General features: G+C 33.4%; 1 pseudogene across 1 annotated transcript; it reads left to right on the forward strand.

Moving 5' to 3' along the window:
• The first annotated feature begins 5,261 nt into the window (after nt 1-5,261).
• Nucleotides 5,262-6,006, forward strand: LOC308433467 (14-3-3 protein zeta/delta-like; annotated as a pseudogene). Its single transcript has one exon. The product of its transcript is annotated as a 14-3-3 protein zeta/delta-like (transcript).
• Nucleotides 6,007-17,801: the final 11,795 nt, after the last annotated feature.

Here is a 17,801-nt window from a genome sequence, read left to right on the forward strand (position 1 = left end):
AGTCAAGTTGTTCATTCTGAAAACGGTGGCTACAGTAGAAAAGGAAATCTCTTAATTCTGCAACAGTTAGTAACTGTCAATACTTCCTTTTAATACAATTTGTCCTAAGAACCTCTTTCCCTTCATGACATGACAATGACACCTTGGGAAGGCAACTACAGCTACTGTGAGTTCACACATATACCCATTACTGTGGTGTTGCTGCTTCAGTATGCTGAAATGCATACAGTAATATAACTGAGCTAAAATAAACAGGCTTTCGATTATTTTGTGTAAGGATTTGCAAGTATCATTACTACATGTTTATATAGATTACTTTGGCTGCATACTCAGGTATAATGCTGTTGGATTATTTAATATTTATATTTAGTAGATTTTGGAACTTCCCTGCTGCTTTTAATGTTTGTCTAAAGTGACTTATATTTCCATCATCAATACACAGTGGGTTCTTTTTACCCCACATAAACAACACAATTTGTTGATGTTTCATTTTCTGATGGGACTCATTTGGAGAACATTGGGATGGAATTACAAGTAACTTTGTAGAGCGTTTACTTAATGGAGGGAGTTTTTCTTTGGAGTGTATTATATTGGATTCATATCATACAGCAGAGAAAAGCAAAAACTGACATCACAAAAAAGCTTTTCGGTTTCTAAAATAAAGGTCTTTCTTTCTCGAGATTATTTAGCAATTTGGATGATTAGTAGTAGTATTCAATATATCAAAAATCTTGTGATATTTTCTATTGTCAAAATTGTTCAGATGTTGTCACACGAAAGATGCACCATACATATATTAAAATATTCAATAATGCATACGTGAAAAAAAACTTGCTGCTTTAAATCACATTAAGAATATGTTCTTTGTATGCCATACCTGGCCATGAACTTGTACCATGAATTTCCATCTCTATATGCAAATATAGTGATACTTTTGATGTTAATACTGTGTAAGCCACACACACTGGCACACTCAGGACAGGGAATATCTCACTCTTCAATAGCAACAGTGACATTGTTGGGATTTACAACAACACTTTCATATCATTATTTTAGCATTTTGGTCTACTTTATATAGCAAAGGTGATAAACAAATATCCAAATGATTTAGTTCAACAATTTTATTTCAACTTTTCATAATATATATGGTGATGGGATTTATCCCATTGATAGTCAATGCCCTATAGCTATCAGAGACCTTGTAAAATGCCATACATGGGTGGTCCTTAGACATGAACTTAGATTCTCTGCAAAACAAATCAAAGCTCTTAACTAAAAATTGGATACTTCAGTTTTCCTCTATTACTTCTTTTAGGTGTCTATTCAATATCAGTCTAATGGTGAAGTCATTTCTAAACATTAACCAGTCTCCTAAAATTACCAAAATACAGAAATACAATTAGTTTTTCTCTGGATGTTATCTGTTTGGTCTTGATTGTTTCTTAATATCAGTTTAGTGAGGAATTTTCATTTCTAAAAGTTACTGATGTTCCTTCTACTACTTCAGAATTATTGTTGTTTTCCCCAGGGTTTGTAGTACTAGCATGACTAGAAGGATGCAGGAAATAAAAATGGATATTGATAAGTACTTGATGTTTAGGTTAATGGATCCTATATACTACAATTTAGAAATATTTATCTGTTGAAGTATCATAAGATTAAACTTAGCATAACTTGAACTTGGATAATAAAGCTTATCAGTTTGGAACTAAATAGTTTTGATTCCTCTCACACTTTATTTTGATTACATGAAAGCAGAACACCTAATCAGCCCTGTCATAGTCAAAGGAAACATGGAACACATCAATAAACTGGAGATCAAAGGGCATCGTGACTAGGATAAAAGAACTTAAATGCTCTTTCATTTTCTCTCTTACTTTCTAAGCATAAGTAATTAGTGGGGTTAGTTCTTCATTCTCTGATTTACTTTAAATCAATTTGTAAAGGAACAAATTACCTGAAATCTTAAAAGACAGGGGTCTGTTAATCAGTAAAGTATAGTTCCTAAATTCACAGCAGTGATCTCTATGCTGTAAAGGCCTCATTCCAAATCTGTCCAAGTGAATAAATTTAAAGCTGCTATTGTTGAGACTATATGCTCAACTTAGTTCATATGTGCAGCAGTATTTATCGAGAATATAAAAAGATGATTATATATATTTACCCTGAAATTATAGGTCATTTGGTGTTTTCGACATTGTGGTAAATAGAACTTAATAAATAATATGTATATTACTTTTTAAACTGCACAAGTTGTTTTGCCTTAAATATAAATAATATTAATATATAGTATATTATAAGGAAAAGCATCCTGAAATAGAGTAAATTGATAAAAATATTGGGAGTGGTTGCATTAGCCTCTCCTTGAGGTATTTCTAAGGCAAATATTTCTCTCTGGTTTTGATTATGCTATACTTTACCATTTTATGTTACTTTAGCAGTTTTAAAGTTTTAGAAAATTCATCAATTAGATAGATAAGCCTTTATTTTTCTCAGACCTTTCTCACAGGTCTCATCTATATAGCATATTTAAATCCTCCCTCCTCTCCTCCCTTCTCTCTCTCCCTCCTATCTCCAACCTCTCTCTCCCCCTTTCTCTCTTTCTCTCTCTCTCTCTCTCTCTCTCTCTCTCTCTCTCTCTCTCTCTCTCTCTCTCTCTCTCTCTCTGTCTGTGTGTGTGTGTGTACAGTATATCGTTGTTTGGTTTTATGGAATTTTATTTGTGTGTTCAAGCACCTAATTATACAAACGCTAGTGATATATATATATATATATGATGTTCCCTTTGTTATTCTCTGCCTAGTTCCCTTGTAGAGTAGTTTTGCACTGAACATGGACTTAGCATGATGGGTTGTCAGTCCTTCTGACCCTCCTGTTTAACCCCTTCACAGGATTTAGATTGTAATGTGTCTGAGATTCAAACTCAAGTTACTTTGTTTAACCAACAAGTACTTTGACCAGTGAATACCCTTCCCCATGGAACCATATCTCCTTTAATATATTTAAAATCTTTAACTAAATGACACAATAACTAATTGAAGGCAATGATGTGCTTGTTTCTATAGATAATGGAAAATATTAAAGCTGATAGACTTTCGGTATTTCTGAGTAAATAAATATAGAAATTCATTCAGTTAGGCGGGACCATATTTGTAAGCTAATGATGAACACAAACTAGAATAAAACATCCATTAGTCTCTTTCTATGACAATTAAAAAAAGCAAAGAAATGACAGCAAAAATCCAGTGATGACCATTTTCTTTCACAGTTAAAAATTTATTTTATTCAGCTTCCTGTTGGCTTCTACCAATGACATTGGTGGTCTATATAGAATGAAGATGTGTCATAGAAGGAAGATGTGTCATAGAATGAAGATGTGTCATAGAATGAAGATATGTCATAGAACAAAGATGTGTCATAGATGTGTCAAAGGTTTGATTATTATTGTTACTGTTCCACTTAATTTTCACCTTTCTTTTTTAAATGCTTTTTATTGATTCTTTGTGAATTTCACATATCAAGTACCCCAGTCTCACCAAGGCCTCACATCTGTATTGTTTCTTATATATGTATAGATTTTATATGTGATATATTACCATATATATCACATTATACAAATATATATGTATATATATATAATAAAACTTAGAATTGTAAATTCATGCAAATAAAATGTTATCTGAAACTGAATTCAAGTGGGAAATTGCCTGAAATATGTAGATATATAAATAAATAATCTGGAAGTATCTAAGCAGTATGTTAAAAAGTTCTGGAGAGGGAGGGGGTGGGAGCAGGTTGGAGTAATGTGATAACATCTCAAATGTAAATACATAATATCTAATAAAAAAGAGAAAAAAAGAAACATAATTAAGAGGAAAAATAATTAAAAGGTGAATCAGAGACTCAGAGACTGCAGAAATGGCCACCATTAACCTTCCCAACTTGAGACTTATCTCATGGGAAAGCGTGAATCCCTGACACTATTAATGATACTCTGTCATGCTTGCAGGCAGAAACTTGGCATAACTGTCCTATGACAGGCTCCATCCAATAGGTGACTTAACCCATACAGAACCCCACAGTTACTCTCAAAGACTGAGCCACTAAGTAGTGAAATGCTTTTTTGAACGTTTTGTAATGAATACACAGCCCAAGTGCATGAGAAAAATCAAAATAAGTAAAGTTATTAAAAAAAAAAAAAAAAGGAACGGTGGCTGTAGCCTGTGAGCAGCCAGATCAGGGACAGAGTTGGACTCTGACACATATGTAGGGGATGTGCTTCTCAGTTTCCATGTGGGACCACCAATAGCTGGAGTGGGGGTGGTCTCTAATGATGTTGCCTATCTGTGAAATTTGCTCCCCAACAGTGTTTCCTTGACAGACTGCACTGGGAGAGTCAGCTCCTAAGCCTTCAGAGAATTGATGGACCAGCTTATGTGAATACTAAGGGCAGCGTTCTAAGATCTCAGAGGAGAAGGCTGGAAGAAGAGGGAGGGACCATGTGCAGGAGTTATGGTCATAGAAATTGAAACCTAAAAAATAAAAACAATTTTGAGATGGAAAAGAGAAATGTGACTTAAATGGAAGAAGTAAACATTGTTACAATATCTATAATATACAACGTGATCTAAGTAGTCAATGCAACCTCTTGAAAAAAAAAACCAAATGATACCCTTCATCACAGGAGAAGATGGAGGAGAAGAGGACCAGGAAGAGGAGGAGAAGAAAAAAAAAGAAGAGGAGGAGAAAGAAGTAGTGCTTGTTTTTGGAGTTTGAGAAGTTGTAATAGCATGCAACAATTACATACAGAAGATTGAAGATAATTGCCTCTTGCTGATATAAATTTAAAAAAATTCTCTGTTAAAAAGTAGATGTCTAACCTGAGATTAGGAAACATTCAGCAATATACTACTACAAGTATGATAAATACATTTTCAAATATAGCATTCAATATAAGAAATAAGAGCAAAATGCAAAAGGTGACAGGTAATAAAACTAAATTGCTCCTATATAGTAATTTGAGGGACAAAAAGGTTGAAGAATCAATTTTTAAAGTAGTGAAATGCTTTTTTGAACGTTTTGTAATGAATACACAGCCCAAGTGCATGAGAAAAATCAAAATAAGTAAAGTTATTTAAAAAAAAAAAAAAGGAACGGTGGCTGTAGCCTGTGAGCAGCCAGATCAGGGACAGAGTCTCAGCCTCGCCGCCACCACCACCCAGAGACTGCTGAGCCAGGTCCATGTGCCGCCACACACTCTGGACACAGCATATCCAGTTATGGATAAAAATGAGCTGGTGCAGAAGGCCAAGCGGGCCGAGCATGCTGAGCAGTAAGATGACATGTCAGCCTGCATGAAGTCTGTCACTGAGCAAGGAGCCGAGCTGTCTAATGAGGAGAAGAACCTTCTTTCTGCTGCATACAAAAACATTGTAGGAGCCCGTAGATCAATCTTGGAGGGTCGTCTCAAGTATTGAGCAGAGGACGGAAGGTGCTGAGAAAAAGCAGCAGATGGCTCAAGTGTCCAGAGAGAAGATTGAGACTGAGCTGAGGGACATCTGCAACATCTGCCTCTTTTGGAAAAGTTCTTGATCCCCAATGCTTGGCAACCACAAAGCAAAGTCTTCTATTTGAAAATGAAGGATGACTACTACCGTTACCTGGCTGAGGTTGCTGCCGGTGATGACAAGAAAGGAATTGTGGACCAGTCGCAGCAAGCGTACCATTTGAAATCAGAAAAAGGAGATGCAGCAGTTAAACCCCATCAGGCTGGGTCTGGCTCCCAACTTCTCTGTGTTCTACTACGAGATCTTGAATTCTCCCGAAAAAGCCTGCTCTCTTGCAAAAACAGCTTTTGATGAAGCCATTGCTCTACTCGAGGCATTACGTGAAGAGCAGTACTAAGACAGCACGCTAATAATGCAGTCACTGAGAGACAACTGGACATTGTGGACATCGGATACACAAGAAAACGAAGCAGAAGCAGGAGAAGGAGGGGAAAATTAACCAGCCGTGCAACCTCTGTCTGCCTCATTCTAAAATTTACACAGTAGACCATTTGTCATCCGTGCTGTCCCACGGATAGTTTTGTTTGTTTACGATTTATGACAGGTTTGTGTTACCTCTATTTGAATTTCTATATTTCCCATGTGGTTTTATGTTTTAATATTAGGGGAGTAGAGCCAGTTAACTTTAGGGAATTACTCGTTTTCATCTTGAGGTGGCCAATATGGGATGTGGAATTTTTACACGAGTTACACATGTATGGCATAAGTACATTGTTGCTTTAATAGGGCCAGTGTTAAAACTGCTTCCATGTCTAAGCAAAGAAAACCGCCTACATATTGGCGTGTGGTGGCGGGGAATAAACAGGATAATGGGTTCCAGTCCTGAGTGTAGTCTGTGTGGGTACTGTAAGGCTTGGAGCACTTGTGTGTGAGTCTGGGACACAAATATACTGTGGATGCATGCTAGAATCGTGTGTCTGTGTGCACACCATTGACCACAGCTCCAGAAGGCGTCTCCACACAAAGTTGTGACCCAATCTACTCTGAGAAGGGCAGAAACGGTTCACATTCCATTATTTGTAAAGTTACCTGCTGTTTGCTTTCATTATTTCTGCTACACATTTTATTTGTATTTAAATGTTTTAGGCTCTCTATGGACAATTGTTAAAAGTAAAGATGCAGTAAAACGTGTTACTTGGTGTTCCCGGCTCCATGTGTATCAAGCACAGCAGTAAAGAAAAACTCATGTATTTAACCTTTTGGGTTTTTTTTAGGTTTTTTTTTTTTTGTTTTTGTTTTTGTTTTGTGATTTTTTTTTCCTGTTGATACTTGCGGAACATACATGTGCTGTAAAAAATAGTTAATAGGGGAACAACTCAAGATGACGGCTAGCTTTGTTTTAATGTCTTACGAAATTTTCATGAACAATCCAAGCATAATTGTTAAGAACACATGTATTAAAGTCCATGTAAGAGGAATAAAAGTTTTATGCATGGAAAATAAGTAACTTAAATAAATCATAGGTAATAACATGACACCCAAGAAGAAAACCCATCAGTATATGAAAATGTTCAGAGTAATGGTGTTTAAATGCACATTAGACTAACCATTATGTTAAATCATGTTGGAACTCATAATTAACATTATAAATTATATTGTGATATCATTAAATATTTTATCTAAAGGAAATATAATGATAACACATCGCCAACCCGATTTTTATTCCATGAATACTAATACTAATCAATTAGTGAAAATAAACTAACTCATGAATCAGTGAAAGAATAAAACATAAATCTAGAATGAATGAGCTAATAAGTGGATAAAATGATGCATGTATACTATCATTCAATTCAAACCCATAAGCAGTATGAACAGCTAATGTTTGTGACATCTCTGATAGAACTAATATTGTTGTTTAGCGAGGAAGATTACATTACTTTACACCCCACTCAAGTACCTACCTCCAAAGGCTTAGCTCCTTCCCACACCCCACCTTGTATTGATTTTACCACTTGCTCATATCATCATAATTATGGGACATCAACAGACAGACATTTGGGAATCAGGAAAATTCAAAATTAGAGCAATGCGTTTACATAATAACAGCAAATCATTCAGATCAAAAGCACACACAGCTTCCATTATATAAATGGCTGATGAATTAAATCTAGATATATTGTGATGTAAAAATGAAATAACTAATGTGCACAGAAACACTACATAACACCATTTATATACATATATATACATATATATGTATATGTATACGTATATATGTATATATATATAGATAGATAGATAGATTAATGGAGACTCTTTAAAAACAATTATTTGCCAAATCTGAGCTCAAAGGAGACCCAGTTTATCTGGCTTTGTGTGCTCTACTTCACAATCTGTGTGCACTTCTCATTAGTTTGTAATCAGCATGCAATATAGCCTAGAGCAAATGACATGGACATTGATTGATGTATTCATCTCTGATAGCATTTAAAAGCCAAGTGCATTGTACTTCCTGAATACCAAAAAAGAAGAAACCGAACACATACTCAGAGAGCAAATTGGTAATGTCCTCTTCCTTAACATTCTGGAGTGAGCAACAAAGATGTGCACTGGAGGCAATGAACCCGAACTGCACAAAGAACACCTCCTTCTCTGTTGATAAGCCTGCATGAGAAAGCACACTACACAGGAACCCAGTTCCTATGAAGGCAGCAATCAACCTGCAGTCACAGAAAATGGATAAGGATTGAATACAGCAAGATTGGTTAGCATTCTTGTTGGTAGGCAGGGTTCCAAGAATACATTCTATCCTGAAGATTTTCCCATCATGTTTCAGGTTACTGGAAATATGAGATACCATACTCTGAAACATTCTGTGTATTGTGATGAAAGGAAGCTTGTGCTCCTAATTAAAGTTGCCATTCATTTCAGATTAAAATAGGGACTGTCTCCTCTATAATTAAGTTGCATTTGATGAAATCACACTATCGTCTTATAAGCAGGGGATGTGCTTTTCATGGTAAGGAGAAATAAAAAACAGAAAGGTGGAGAATGGACGTTTGTGTTTGACAAAAAGCAAGTATCCCTCAGGAACTGAAAGTAGTTCTTGCATGTAGCCAGCAGGTAACAGATTATTCAGTCTTTAAAAATACAAGAATGTGAATTCAACAAGCAGGATTAATTTTAAGCAATTTATTTTGAAGAAAGGGGCCCACCCTGGTTAAATATTTAATCTAATAACAATAGATCTAATAATCTAAAAGTGCCAACTCAAATGCTATCTCAAACTATTGATATAAAGAAATACAAAATAAGCAATACATGTAAAACGGCTGTCTCTAGTAATTCTTTAGCCCTGCACATTTACACATCTGAATTCAACAATAAGACACACTTCTAATTATAATTGGAACATCCTCTGAGACAGAACAACAAACTTATGAGAAAGTTAAAAAAAAAAAAAAACTGGAAATGGACATAGAAAATAATTTCAATCACTTAACATTTGAGGACCAAACAGAAATCAATAATTCAAGTATCCTTTGTTACAGTGCAAGAAGAGACAAAAATCTATTTGACTTTGAAAGTTGTCAGTTCTCTTTCATTATCATACAAGAAAGCTCACCAGATGACAATGCTAGACAGCTCCCAATACAGGTTTTGTGTGTGTTTGTGTGTGTGTGTGTGTGTGTGTGTGTGTGTGTGTATGTGTGTGTGTGTGTGTGTGTGTGTGTGTGTGTGTGTGTGTGTGTGCGCACGCGCAAAGGAAATCATTTCACTCAAACACCATTAGAATCAATATTTAAGGCAATCTTTCTTTTAATTCATATTGAAAGAACCCTAGAATTTCAGTATTTATCTCAGCACGGAAGCATGATCTGATGTCAACAGCACATTTGGTCAGAGAACTGGTAAATATTGTTTTTCTCCTTAGGAACCAAATTGCAAGTGCTTTAGTGCACTTTGGTTAAACATTAAAGAGGCAATGGAAGTTCCTCCCTGAAGATAACTGAGAAGGTAGGCACTGCAGTAGCAAAAGTAGATCTGTGCAAATATTTTTTCAGAAACACACCTGATAGAGATATAAAATATTTTACCAAATTCAAGCCATAAAACAGCAATTATAGCATATATATTTTTTTTTCAGACAGCTTCTTTGAATAAGTTCCTAGACTTGAGTACCTAATTGGAATAAAGAAAAATAGATAATCTTTATTGTCATGATCATAATTATGAATATAAATATATTTGAATGAATATATGTATTGATAGAATACATTTATATTGAATTAATATAAGATGACAATTAGGAAAATATATTTTAAAATTTTGATTTAAAGATATCTAGTGTGATATAATATTTTCTGCAATTAAATTGCTTTTCTATCTTGATTCACTTTTTTGTTATATATTCTAGGTATTTAATGATTAATTATTTAATACTTAATGGTTTTAATATTTAATGTTTTTATTTAAATAAAGAGAAAAATCCACACTTCTGCAACTGTCAGATACCAACTTTCAGAGAATTATTCAATGACTCATAAGCCCTTCTGCATTCTAAAAATTCAAACTTAACTCCTAACTATGTGACTGTTTCATCCCAAATGTATAATCCTGGACAAGAACAGATCATATAATATATGTCATCACCTCAGGATAGAAACTTTGAATTTTTTCAAAATATAATTACATATAAGAACCTCAGAACATAAAATAGTTAAAATTTGATAACTTCAATAAAATGACTTCAACTGCCTCTTAAGTGTGCAGTTTGCTGTTTCTCTGGGAACAGACCTGTTAATTAGTTAAACCATTACGGTTCCTGGATGGTTTCCAGTGCTCACCAGCCCAAGAACTCTTTGGGTTAATGAATGAAAGATACACACAGGCATGATAATTTTGATATGCCTTGATTACCTCAATGGTTAGGCATATCTATCCTCACCGTGGCTAGCATACATTTTTTCCCTATTCTTTGCTTAGCCCCTTCTCAATATATATTTTCTCTTTGTGGCCCTGTTACCTTCTGTGCAGCCACACCATAGGGCTGCATTTCCTTTCCACCTACATTATAAAATGCTTTCTCTTCAGCAGCTCGATTATCTAACTCTTCTACCTCCAACTCTTGGCCACTATCCCACTTCCCTTCCTTGCCCACACAATCTAAAATCCTGTCACTTTTAATTCTTGGTAGTCAATGGCCATTGGCAACTTTATTTCCCATCAGAGCCAACTAGGGGGCAGGCTTCCTCTGACATCTAAACACACAGATTTCAGTGTGATTCTAGGTGGTGAGTTAAGACAAAGCATTAAAATCAATCCTCAACACTGGCTGTTGTATTTTTATCCACTGTGTTTTTTTTTTAATTTTATTTATGAGTAGTTTTATCTTTATGCCTTGGTCTCATCCATGTAATACACAACACTCCATCTATAATGAGTTTAGAGTGCTATTATTTCATATTTTTCATCAAGGTGCTTTTAAAATATTTTTCTATATTGTCAAACTGTTTTTTCATAAGTGATTCTGAAACACCTCTTGAAATGTGCCAATATAAAATCTTCAGGAAATATTTGGATGAAAACAAATTTATTGTAAGAATTAGTACAAACTGTAGCAGTAATGAGTCTCACTGTTAAGGACTCTCCCATCTCCCTGTAACAGCTGAGCACATCTAAGCATGGGGAAAGATGACTGACTAATACTAGGTGATAAATAGCTTGTCAGATTTCAACAACTTGTGATTTTCATGATGGATAGAAAGATGTCTATAAAATAATGTTGCAAAATATTCATCCCAAGATTTATTGTTTCTCTGAAATTGGAAACATTCTGCTTTTTCAAGATACCAATTATAGAGTTAGGGACATACATTCTCTCTAAAATTCCTGAGGAGAAATATTTTTGGGCCATCTATGTGAACAATTTAAATAAATTCTAGTTGAATTAAAATTGTTTGGATACTGCATAAATTTTCTTAGCAGTTATTTACTCATTTATTAAATTCAATAAACAAAATTAAATTTTCCATAGGTTTCAGATATAGTGTAATATATATAACTGTATGGTATAATATATACATATATATAAATTATTATTATTTGCTATCCATTCACTTTCTATTATGAGTTGACAAAAGATCATGAAATATATTACTGACAAAATATGTAAAGTATGTACTTAAAGGAGCTTTTACTGCAAAGGCTTTAGTTAAGTCTAGTGGTAAGAAATGAAGTGATATTTACAAAGTGGAATAGTAGATATGAATATCTTTCATTTTATCTGTAGTCATATGACAAGTAAAAATAATTTTCTTGCCAAAACAGTTCCTATTTCTGAACACAGATGGAAAAAAGATGTGTGCTTGCTTAGATTTTTAAAATGTGATATTTAAACTAATAATGCATACTTGTATTCCACATTAAACAATAGAAGTTTAAGTAACTTTAACCATTTTATATGGCATAATAATGTGACATTCACTATGAATCTATTAAGGAATCTTTCATAGCCTTAAGGAAAGAGAAACAAACAATTATAATGCACACTACCAGGTTCCTTAACACATCTTAAGAAGCAGCCATTAGTAATTGAGCAAGCTGAACTAACACTGAAAACATAACACATCCACAGCAATGATAAGATGGTCTCATAGACATATCTAAAGCCAACAAAAGATAGTACATTCTAACACCCAGAGTTGGGTATTATTATAACACAATATACTGTGTGTGTGTGTGTGTGTGTGTGTGTGTGTGTGTGTGTGTGTCTGTAGCACAGAATAGTCATAAAACAGAACTTTACAGAACTGCAGGTTGAACCCAAGGTTAAACATGTTAAACATCTTAGTTTGTTTTCAGTGAACTCTGATCTAATATTCTGATAATAGCACAAAAAGAAGCATGCATTGATTTCAGATCACAGTTTGAGGAAAAAGTCAGTCATTATATAGAATCAAGGGAAAAGGAGTTTGTGTTGCATAATCATATTTCATCGACTAACTAAGTAAAATAAAAGGCTGCTGACAACACTCACCTAGATTTAGTTTTCTTTTTTCAACATTCAGCTAATAAGATTTGGGAATAATGTCAACTACTATGGGAAGTCTTCACACCTCAACTTGTGCATGCAAAAAAAAAAAAAAAAAATCCATCCTGATATGTCCAGAGGCCACTATCTACTGAGAATATACATTCTGTGAAGTTAGCAATTAAAACTCTCCAGAATAGTAAACAAATACATCCCAGTAAGATATAACTAGTCTGATGGTTTCCTTTCCTAACTTTCCAAAGACACTGGGATTTTGTGATCCAATGGACTATCATAGAGATTCTGGGCCCATTGGTGGTGTTTTTATTCATCTACATACATGATATTCTCTCTCTCTCTCTCTCTCTTTCTCTCTCTCTCTCTTTCTCTCTCTCTCATTTGTTAATCTCTGTGAATTTGTGTTCTGGTGTGTGTTGGGGGGGTAGATAGAATTGATCTAGATCTAAAGTATTATTTTGGAAAATTTCTATTGGTATTTCATGGAACCAGGGAGAATAAAATCAAGATTTCAGAAAATTAGCTTTTAAATATTAAGTTATAATCACAGGTGTAATAAAAAGTTTAATTCTGAAGATATAAAGTAATTTACACAGAAAGGTATAGTTTCACTGAATCATAATCTTGGTCAATTACTAAAATACAACTTCACTAAATGTAATATTGATCCTCCCCTGCCCTTACCCATCATAGTCAATGATCACATTTTTTCTGCTAATGTTCTGAGTTTTCTGTGAGTTTGTGACATGTCAGGGAAGCGCATATTCCACAACTCAGGACAGACAATAACTTAATTCAGCCAAAATATGCATCTGGAACTCATGAGCAATGGCCACTAAAATAGTGACTTCCCTTTGTTCCAAGTGTAAAATAAGGTTGTTTTAACTAATTGGAAATTAAAGAGGGACTTGTCACTTTGAGACCATAAAATTCACTGCTAATGGTTTTAATCCTAAGTTGATCTACACCTATTATCACAACCAGAAAGTGTTTCATTGCCTAAGTACACAGACAAGAAGTGAGATGTAGTATTTGATAGTCATGAAGTAAAATATGAAGATTTCTTTTAAAAACTAAACTATAATAAATAAATTGATAATCAAATACAATGTGTGGCTTCAGTTAATACTTACTTTACTTTTATACTAGACATAACTAATAGATGTTAATGTACTTTATTTGCATAGATATTAATTTAATTAACCAATATGTAGGGCTATTTTTTAATTCAGAGAAATTATTCTAACATTTTTCAATTAAAGTAAATTTAAATATATCTACAAATTAAATCATTTACTGAGAAAAATAGCCATAAAATAAAATACTATGTATAGATTAGCTAAATACATGAGTATTATCAAAAATATTTAACCAGTGTATTGAAACCAGAGATATAGAAGAGTTTCCGCTACATAGGTTTGTGATGAAAAAGCCTAGTAAATCAACTCAAGTACAGAAGTCCTGAAGACTCGTCTACCTTTCTCACTGAACACAGAGAATACGAAGATATTCCTGACCAAAAATTAGTGAATATCAGCTCCAGATGCTTCATTTTTTCTGACCTACATAAAAATAATATTTAAAGTCAATATTCTTAACTGTATTGGTTAGGTAAGTAAGTACACTAGCTATGTTATAATCCTTGTTTTGTCAAACTCTACATGTTTGCTATCTGAAATTGTACATTCTATTCTAATATATTTGCAGCATGAGTAGAGGCCATAAATTTTGCTAGGTACTTCTTTATAAAGAAACTTATTTTGACATAAAATATATGCTCTTTGGTAGGCAATCTATGTTTATTTCACAATATGTTTCTGAGATGGATACATTTAAAATTTATTGATCTTCACTATAGTAAAATCTATAAAATATATCAAAATATTTCAATATGTCATACAAAACTCAATATAGTCTTTTGTTTTAGAAAATGTGTATCTTTATGTATGTTGTTTTCTCACCCTCTCTCTCTCTTTTCTTAGGAGGCTAAAAGTTTTTCTATTTGAGTTTTGAAATATGAGTTTATTCTCACTCACTGGACCATAGTTAAAGTTTGTAGATTGATTTTGTTGTATCAAAGTTGAAGTTTCTGAGCCATTTACAACTAGATCCAAGGTCTTATGAGTTCAACTAAACATGACGTTCAACTAAACATGGCTTACAGATGAAGACAAAGTCGGAATTGATCATCCAATGGATTCCTAATAGTCTTCCTGAATTTATTTCTCACGTATAACATTAATTGTCCCAATAGTTGATTTACATAGTAAGGACTTTTTAAATTTTATTAGATCACCTTTTATACAGAAAAAATATGAAATAAGTATTTTTGACATTTTCAGGTCAATATGTATTATACCTAATATAAATCAACCTCATATCAAATTTATTTTGTGACACTTCTTTCCTATAAAAACTACTGCAATCCTGTAAATAGATCTGTCTGTTATGTTTAGTGCATTTCATTTCAATTTTTTTTGTATATAAGTTTTTGAACTTAGTCAAAATTTCTGGCATTTTTATTATAGTACATAACTGTATTAATTTTGGCATGACAGATTGACATATTCAGATATATACTATGTGTCCTGGCTAATTAAATGATACATTTTGAATGTTTTATTCTTATACTCAGGCTGCAATGACAAATAGCCAACTCTGAGTCTTTCTGACATGGCAACACATTATCATGCTTCATGCTGAGAAACTCAATATTAAAGCATGTGAATATTTAACAGGTAGTGAAAACCCACTTTGTGTTTTCCAACTAAATCCTTCTATGTCCTCAAAGGCAGGACACTAATGACAAACCCCCAATCCATTTTAAGGGCAGGACTCAGCTTTAAAAGGTTTTCTTCCAAGACAAGTAAGTCCAGTATGCATTTGTTAAAATTCATTGTAATTATTCAATCCCCTGCAGTGGTGTGAGAAAAAAACAAAAACAAAAAAAAAAAAAAAACAAAAACAAAAACAAAAGAAGATTGATATTTTGTAAAAGTGATTAGAATATAAAGTTGGATTTTTCTCAAACGATATTATATCCTTACCATAGAAATCTTGGAGCTCCCTTCTACCTACTATCAAATGGCATTATCAATTGCTGACTTTATACAGGAAATAAGTCTGAAACACACCTCAGCAAATCTAACACATGTTCTCAGATGTTGCAAAAAAATGTGTGAAAAAATAATTTGTGTTATAAATATACAGCTTATGCTATTTTGTGAAAGTGGCATTATTTGACTAAGATATGAGGCTTTCGGTGAAAAGGTTTCAGTGCATGATTCATGAATTTGGCAACACACCAAAGGCCTTTATAACATAAGGGTATATTATAATTTTATCAACTTTATTATGCAGGGAATTTTTATAGCTTCAGGAACTTTTTGGTAACTAAAACACAGTTACTTAAAATAGCATTGCATTGATGATTTTCTTGTAAGTTGGATATGCAATCCTGGGTACTGCTTTCTTAGGCATTCTGCTAAGAGGCTTTCCAGGATTGTGAGATACTATTTTTATCTACAAATTAATTTGTTGACAAGTTCACTCTATTTCAGGAGCATTCATTACCTGTCATTAAGTGACAAATTTACACACGTACAGTCCTTCAGTCTCAACCCATCTTCGGATTCTAGAATGTGCTCAGTCTTTGAAGCCACCATCACTCCCTGCTTCTTGAAATTTTTATTAACAATTTGCTTTCCTCTTTGTCAAGCTCATAATTATTTCTGGTGTGGACAACCAACATGAAACTGTCTTAAAACATGTCTATCATTATTGTACCTTGAGGATGTAGAGTCCAACTTTAGCCATGATGAATAAATAGTTAAGAACACATACCTGCTTAGAAAATCCACATGCATCATCTGAGGTTAACTTGGAAATACTATCATGGTCAAAGGCCTTTTTCCAAACAATACACTAGCTACTCAAAGGTGCTTAGAATGTCTAACTCATTAGTATCATATGTAATTAGGACTGGTTCAGAGGGCTAGTACTTGGAGTTCAATATTGTCAATCACCGTGAAAGTATATGTTTGAAAATGACATAGTATGGGACTTGAGGATGAATCAGGTAGTACAAGCACTTTTAAAGCTTTTAATTAAATTTGTTTCCCAGTATTTCCATAAGATTTCTCCAACACATCTAAGTCCAGTTAAGGGGATCCAATACTGTCTTATATTGGGTATTGTATAGTAATGTGGTATAAATATATTCATTCAGGTACACACATGTATATATAACCATCAAAATGTAAATAAATATATCTTTTAAAAATGAAATAATTGACACAGTGCCAATGAATATTCTATGTCAGTACAAATAACAATTGAAAATAAACTAAAATTAATAATAGCTAATTATCTATTCCTGGTACTCTTATTACTTAACTTTGTACTTTTACTTTCTGTAAGACTTACTTATTATGCTAGTGGCTGGGAATTGAATTAATCTATTGATTTCAAGTGCACTTGTCAACATAATTAGTATAATGCTCCTCTAAATTTACTGCTCAGTTAGACATATAAGTACTTCTTGGAAGGTTAGGGTGACTAGCTTTCAGAGTTCCAAATTTAGAAGAAAAAAAAAAGTTTAGCAGTAAAATGCTCTTAGCAAATCAAACAAAAATCTAACTAATTGCTTTCAATTGAAAACATGCCTGCTTATCTCCATACAGATGCAAGTGTGGATAAATAAAGTGCAAACTCCGAATGAGCAGCAGTTGTAAGCAAGGCAGAAGATAGGATATTTTTTATATATATGTATATATATTATTAATATAATAAAATTTAATAATATGACATTGTATATATTAAACATTATATATATAAATAAACATGCTCTTAACACGAAATAATGTCATATAATATCACTACCAATCAAAAAGTTGTTTGGTCATGTGCTTGAAGGGAGATGGATATAATAAATTTATGCTATCACATCTTATGCTTTGCTAGGCAAAGCAAATTTTCAGATAGAAATCGTCATTCAGAAAACACTTCTCCAATTACAGACAAACTACTGTAATTTACCCAATCAGTACTGTATAAAAAATGGTTTCCTTAAAGCCATCACATCATGTGTAGAAATATGTTCCCCACCTACCAATGGTAAAAATTCTGTCACTTGCCAAAATGTAGTCATTTTTCATACAAATGTTCTAGATATGCCCTTGAGCGATAACATGCATCTTGCTTCTATATCACCTTTAACAGAGAAATACAGTGAATGTAGT

The sequence above is a fragment of the Micromys minutus genome, assembly GCF_963924665.1.
Source record: "Micromys minutus genome assembly, chromosome: 20".
Taxonomy (NCBI): domain Eukaryota; kingdom Metazoa; phylum Chordata; class Mammalia; order Rodentia; family Muridae; genus Micromys; species Micromys minutus.